The 7,365-nt window shown below is 38.6% G+C and overlaps 1 protein-coding gene across 7 annotated transcripts in view; it reads left to right on the top strand.

Moving 5' to 3' along the window:
* The first annotated feature begins 1,601 nt into the window (after positions 1-1,601).
* Positions 1,602-7,365, top strand: part of MTMR3 (myotubularin related protein 3) — a 2,239,538-nt gene continuing 2,233,774 nt past the window's right edge. For 4 of the 7 annotated variants that reach the window (XM_044068370.1, XM_044068372.1, XM_044068373.1 and 1 more), the window contains exon 1: positions 1,602-1,740. The gene's annotated coding sequence lies outside the window, so the exon portion shown is untranslated. The remainder of the gene's footprint in view (positions 1,741-7,365) is intronic. The other 3 variants (XM_044068371.1, XM_044068369.1, XM_044068368.1) reach the window with 1 other exon arrangement.

Here is a 7,365-nt window from a genome sequence, read left to right as displayed (position 1 = left end):
GTATATATAGCGGTCTCACTCACTCTGCACAGTACTAAAACTGGATCATAAAACATAAACATTTAAAAATACACACATTAATAGATATCGACATGTGTTAACATAGCATATGCACACTGCTACTTGGTTTAGGAGAAGGATGTTTCACAAATCCATTTATATCACTGGTGAGTGTGCGGTCACGTATCCCTTTAAAAAAATAGGGATTTGGGGTCAAGGCCCACAACTTAAAACCTTGAATAAAAATACAACCTGCCTTTAAAATGGTCGTCAGATGTATTCGGTAAAATGCTTCGGCTTCAGAATATCAATGTATATGATTTTATTACTTCTTATTGTTCAGAAATGCATACTGATGCGAACCTGTTGTTCTATTAACTTTTAAATGAATAAGATCGATATTTAAAACCGTCCCTGATTTCGATTGATTTTCTTGCTTCTTGGTTAGGAAATCTGGTAGTATAGCCTCAGAATATGTAATACTGCTACGGATATTTTTGCAACACATCCAACAGAAAAAAAAAACACGAAATATTACTACCACGTCAAAATCATTGCATTAAAAGTATAATTTTTGCCAGATACTTGTACTGTCCCGTTGATATGAACAGTAAAATAAATAAATGAATAAACAATTAAGTCGTTGAGCTTTGCTGTCAATAAGCTTTACAGCTACCAAAACCTGTTTGTCTTGCAGTCTCCGACTCATTAACAAGATTGCAACTAAGTAAAAAGTATGTCCAGGGATTACGTAAATGTTCATTCATATCAAATGCTGGGATCATTCTCGCCCAAGGTGCACTTGCAAGACTCAGAGTGACGTAAACTCCTTTCTTTTTTATACAAATGCTTTATTCACAATGTAAATACTTCATACGTTTGTTTACAAACTGTCGATTAAGTTTTCATGCTATATCTTCCACTACTCCCACTCTATCACTCACCCCATCCAACCACTACCTTTCTTTCCACTCTACTAACTACCTTGATTATAGCAAGCTCAGATGCTCATAAACCTAGTACTTATACAGCAGGAACTTCTTATTGTAACATTTGTTAATGTCTGTTATGTACTTCACAGATAAAGATTCTAGTTGTCTACTGATGTACTATGTTCTTCATCTGTAAATATGTTGTAAGTAATTGCTATGTTAAATTGTTAGTCCAATGTAACTACTGTCTGTTTATTTTAACTGTGGAGCTTTTCTTCCCGGGCCTCCACTGAAAATGGACCTACGTCCAGTCGGACAGTCCCGGTCAACAAATGTAAATAAAATAGATAAATATCAGAAGAAAATGTAACGTAACCTTCCTTTTGCACTGTTGCTGTACGTGGAATGAATATTCATTTTTATTCAAGTTTATTTTATTATACATGCCCTATTTTTCCGTACTATCCTCCATCCCTAAAGAAAGATTTTATTTATAGTTTTGATCCGCTTGGGAAGACGTTTCCTATTGTTGGCAGTACTAAATTCAATTATGTCTAGGTACTTCCCCTGTTCCTAGAAGTTTACCTAGTACTCGTGGGTGTGTCTGTAGTATAAGTTGTCACTGGGCGTCTTTATTTTGCTATTCCCGCCCACCGGTTCTTGCGGTTGGCGATGTCATTTTTGTGCGTGCTTACGTCGGTCCGCCATATTGTTGTAAGAGGAAGGAGCAGGGAAAGAAAACAACAACAAGAAGTAGTTGGGACGCTTTCTGTTGCAGGTCCCTGGGAGCAGTGGTGTTCTTCGCCCGGTAAGGATACCAGGATGAATTATGCAGCAACAAGGAATGCATAGTGCTATCTTGTTCACTTGTCTAGCTGTGTATATTGTGTGGATCAGTTTATGGCTTCCAGGCCCCACTGAATTGCAGTAGTGCTTTCCTAAGGTGAAGGAGGCGGGGAAGTGGATCTCGCCATCATTTCATACTGGAACAAGTTTCGTAATCTTTGCTTTGGACTGTGCCGGTGCCATTGCTTTGTTGTGCAGAGGACTGACTCTACCTCAAGCCTGCAAGTTGGACTGTGTTGTTGTCAAACCCAGCAAGGCAAAGTTTGTTCTGTACCGATTTGAGTTCAGACGCTGTCATTGCCTGGATACTGCATTGATGTAGCAGCTGGAGAGGTCTTTCATATGCATTGTTGTTAATTTTAGTAGTTATGTACAGCCTGCTTGGATTTTAACGTTAAAGAGCCATCTGTTTTGAGCTTTTTTTGCAGTAAAGGTGGGCTGTTGGTTCATCTCGTATATATGGTATTTGTGCAGTGTTATGCGGTACTTTGTACTGGCAGTATTTATTGGGGGTGAGAGTTGTGTGTTTTTAATGTGGGCATCGTTAGTACACGTGCGTGGAGGTCTACACGTTAGTTGTAGGCTCCATTTATCTGTGTTCAGACCCTGTTAATTTATCTGAGACAGTGAAATGGTCCAAGTTTAGCAGTAAGTTGACGCCCCCACCTGCCTTAGTGGGTGTGAGCAGAACTGTTCTCTGTGTGTACACTTTCACATCTGCATAAGTTATTTGACCTTTACGCTTCTTAATAGTTTTTCTATTTTTCTGATGCAGGGTGGTTTTAAGTTTGCTTGCAGTGGTGATTGTTTATTCATTTAGTTTCTGCTGAATGTTTTACAGGTTTTGATTTGTTGTACAGAGAAATACATTTTTTTGCTTTTATTTACTGCATTCCAAATACGGTATATAGTTAAATTTGTTTTCTTGGTGTGAAAATGCGCATTTCTTACTTTACACACCAAACCTTTCTGTATTTATTTGCGTCCGTAAAAGTAAGCTTTGAATGTGTTGGCCAATTAATTGACTTGCTGAGAAAATCTGTCAATCACAGTAGTATTTGTAAGAGTCTGGCAGGTGCGCATTTCAAATGTAACGTAATACAATATCAAAGAACAGGGGCATGATATTAGATAAGTACCTCACGCTTAGTTCTGTGCAGGTACATTAAACCTCTTTCTGTTGTACTGTTAAACATGCCGTCTGCAGGATAGTGGGCTGATAAAAGTTTAAATCCTAGTTGTTTCGGCTGAGAGTAACCTTAATATCCTCCGTGTTGGTTGACAATGCATATTTTGAAGATAGATTTGGAACTATTTCCCTCGTTCATTACAATATGTTCATTAAATTGGATTTATTGTTGAAGAGCTGTGTTGCTTTTGTTTATGATGATGCATTTTGATGATTTTTTTAAAGTTTATATTTTTGCTGGAAATTATTTGTTTTATACATATTTAAAATTGATGCAAGTGCTATATGTTTTGTGGTTTGTTATAGCTTAAAATGTGTTGCTTGGGCTGTCCTCTTTATCTCCAGCATTGTGTCAAGTTATTGTGCTGTGAGGCAATGCAGTTCCTTACTTATCTGTTAAGATTTCCTGTTGATGATGATCAAAACTTGCGACTCCATGTTATAAATGCTGTCTAATAAATAACCAGACTCTTATCTTCTTGGCATCTTTCAAGTTTAAGGTTTAATACTACACACACCTCCCCACCCCCTTTTTTTGCCTTTGAAATATGCCACTAGGGTTGCACAAGTAGGGTGATGCTGTAGCAGTCATCCCATTGTCCTCTCATACCTTTCAATCTCTTAGAGCAAGAAATCTGGACAAAGTGGGACAAAGGCCCCAAAATAGGTAACATCTGGCAAAATCTGGACATTCTGTGAAAATATGTACAGTCGAGAGGTATTGCAGCACATTTACTGCAGCCTTTTCCTCGTGTTTGTGAAAACCTGAATGTTACTTCAGTGACATGGTGCCGCCCCACCAAAGGATTTTTATACTCATTTTGTTCGTAGTTTGGTGCTTGGTGCTTTCAAGATTTGGATTTGCAGTGGCACAATAAAAGTGGAATCCCTTGTGAGGAATTGTATTCTAAATTTGAGTAGCTAGACTTTCCTATTAAAAAAAAAAACTGTACTTGAGTGGTTAAAAAAGTTGATTGGCTTGTGAGAAATCTTGTTAGGGTACATTAAATGATTAGTAAAAGTCTTGAGTAATCTTGTTCTAGATTTAAATAAGTTTTTAGCATAAGTAACCAGCACATGAATGGTGCCAGCTGAGACTTTTTTTTTTTTTTTTAAGGATTAACATGTGTTAGTCATTTTGAGGGGGCTATATTTCTCTTTAGTATGTACCTTTCAGATGCTTCCTACAGTTTTAAGTAGGATATGTTTGGCTGTGAATATTTTTGATATAGACAAGAGTTTTAATATGTCAATGGGGGGTTGGCTGTAGGATTGGTAAAGGGGTTTTACATTCTGCATAAATAAGAATGAGTAGGAAGTACTGAGTGACAAAGTATGTGCTCACTGTTGCTGATAACATTGGTTGACATGTGAATTAATTCGGGAGATGCAGACTGATGTAAAGAAAGTACATATTCCCTACTGTTAACTCTGGTTAATTCATGTGTGTCTGCTAGTCTTTTTAAATAACTGGAATGTGTTTGACAAACACCTTATAACTTAATCACTCTCCTTACAGACACACACACACACACATATATATGTACATGTGTGTATATATATGTATGTGTGTGTGTGTTTTTATATATATATATATATATATATATATATATATATATATATATATATATATAATGTGTGTGTCAACTGAACTGTCTGTACTGAGCACTGTTTATTTTCAAGGTGACCTAATCATAAAAACTAGATCCACACATGGGTTACAGGCAGTGACTGAAAAACTTTTTTTTTCATCTCACCTGTAGCTGATCTCTGGCACCTCTTTTATCAACTTCCTATAGTCTCATTCTGTGTAGTTATGTTATTGGTATGCTGTATTCCAGTTTGGAGATGGGTGTTCTTGTTGTTGTTCTGGTGTCTGTAGGTACATTGGGAATTTATAGTCCTATTTGAGGGAGGAGGATTTGTTTGATTATATTTTCACTGTGTGCAGTAAAATAACATCGCTAGAAAAAAATGAAGTACAGTAGACTCCCTCTTGTCTGGCCTCCTTTTATCCAGCCATCACATTTTTGCCCTAGCAACAGAAAACAGAGAAGAAAACACTTCTGCCTTCTCCAAGCGAAATAATGACAAACATTGGAGTTTTATACCTTATATTCTTTAGAAAACTGCATGCTGACACAACTCTGTTATTCTAGCTGATTTGTAACATATACATGCTGTTCTGTCTGATTAACCAGCCATTCCTTTATCCAGTCTAAGGTCTAGTCCTAGTGTCACTGGATAAGAGGGAGTCTACTGCATCCTTGTTGGCCATTCTGATGGAGGTGTGCCATTTGGGTCCATAATTATTAGCTTGGAGACAGTGGGTAATCTTTTTTGGGGGGGTCCTGCAGGTTTAGTGCAGTTAATATGTAATGTGAAGTGTTTTTGAACCCCATAGGGTTTTATTTTCAAGTGTAAGGCAGAATACAATACTAATAAATGGGCAGAGTATAAGATTAATAAATCTATAATATAGAATTGTGAAAAACTAATTTTAATTTTTTGTTTGCATAATTTAGTGTTTTTTTTTTTTTTTTTTATCATATCCCACTTTCAAGAACACATTCCCTATTTGGAGTTCTAACTCCACTAGAATAGTTCTTTCCTACCCAGATGATGTGCCAGTTTCTTTGCTAGGCTACGCGGTGGTGGTGCTGCGGTAGCGTTGTTGCCTCACAGTAAGACGCTGTCCGGTTCGATTCTCAGCTAGAGCGTCTTCTGCGTGGAGACGTGCGTGAATGGGCGTACCTTCATTGAAGGTTGTGCGTCAGGGCTGGTAACTCGGCATGTAAAAATCAACTACCAATCATTAGCGGACCGGAGTTCCGCTGTGGCGACCCCTAACTGGGAAAAGCCGAAAGACACAACAAGGTAGGTACTAGGCTGTCGGCCCAAGGGCCTAAGTAAGCCTAGCCAACAAGGTTCCCTGGCTTACGCCACCCAAGAAAGTTAATTTCCTGTCCCCCTGTCAAGCAGAGCCACAGAAGTGATCCCAGGGGAGTATTTCCTATTTCCCATTTATTTATTTTATATTTGTTGACTGGGCTAGTCTAACTGGATTACATGTCCATTTTCAGTAGAGGCCCGGGGAGAAAAGCTCCAACACACACAATACAATATAGAATGTTGCAACAGTCCAAGCTAAACACAGCTGCTGTTAATAAAAATACAATACTTTTAGTGAACATAACCCAAGCCGTAAAGGTAATGTACATAAAAAATGTTATTATACACATATATACATAGATTTAAAATTGCAATACCATGGTTTCTTTGGTTCTTTAAGGATAAGTCTGTAGTTAGTACAGAAGAGTAAAAGGTAAAGAGTATTCGTTAGTATAAAGAAAAAATAGTTAGCACAGGGGCATAACCAATGTGTTCTAAGAAATAGTTTTAGTTTCTGTTTTAAAAAGTGTTATTGAGGAGAGAGAGAGAGAGTTCAGTGGGTAGTAGGTTCTGGTGCTTTCCAACAGTATTGGAGAACAACCACTCATCAAGATTTTTCTTGAAGAGTGTTAATGAGGAACATTGCTTGACATATATGGGTAGCTTGTTCCAGAGTATAGGAAGTCTCTGGGACAGGAATCTATCCCTCCAACATCCCCTGTTTATTAGGGTGACAAGGTTTAGGTCCCTGGCGCATGTAGCTCGGAAGGATTGGGATTTCTTTAGGTGTAGCATGTCCAACAGCTCTGGGTTTAACATAGCTTTATATGTTAGGCTGAGGTCTCCTCAGAGTAGGTGATATGCTACAGAGTAAAGCTGGAGTTTTTTGAGACTCAGTGTAGGGCATCTGTTTGAGGCCAGTAATCCTCTGTGAGGTACTTCTGTGGCCTACTTCTGTGGCCTTTCCAGCTGCTGCAGATGTCTTGTGAGGTACATTCCAAAAGGGGCATTGTACTTTATAATGGGTCTAATGAGTGCAGAGTAGAGGGGAACAATGACTTTTTTTTTTTTTTCCTGGATGAGAACCCTTTTGTGATTAGGTGTGCCACATAGAAGGATTTCCTGACTACTGTGGCAATGTGACTATCAAAGGAAAGACTACTGTCCACCTGGGTCCCAAGGTCTTTCATCACACATTTGGCATTAAGTAGACTGCCGTTTATGTGGTAGTTCATGGGTACAGAGTTTTTACCAAAGGGGATGACGGTGCACTTTTTGGCATTGAGCTTGAGGCCATACTTCTGACATCAGGCGTCTGTCTCAGTGAGGCCCTTCTGTAGGATGTCCACATCATTTGGGGACTCGACTATGGCTCCTAGTTTGCAGTCCTCTGCAAACTTCGTTTTCCAGAGGCCTTCTGTGTTAGCCTGTACTTCAGAGAAGTAGATACCAACCAGGAGAGGTCCCAGAACTGAATGAACCCTGTGGTACTCCACTTGCCACTGG

This window comes from Protopterus annectens, chromosome 4.part0 (genome assembly GCF_019279795.1).
Source record: "Protopterus annectens isolate FY-2018-M chromosome 4.part0, PAN1.0, whole genome shotgun sequence".
In the NCBI taxonomy this organism is placed as follows: domain Eukaryota; kingdom Metazoa; phylum Chordata; order Ceratodontiformes; family Protopteridae; genus Protopterus; species Protopterus annectens.
Note: the sequence above shows the minus strand (reverse complement) of the source record. Positions and strands in the feature narration are given on the sequence as shown.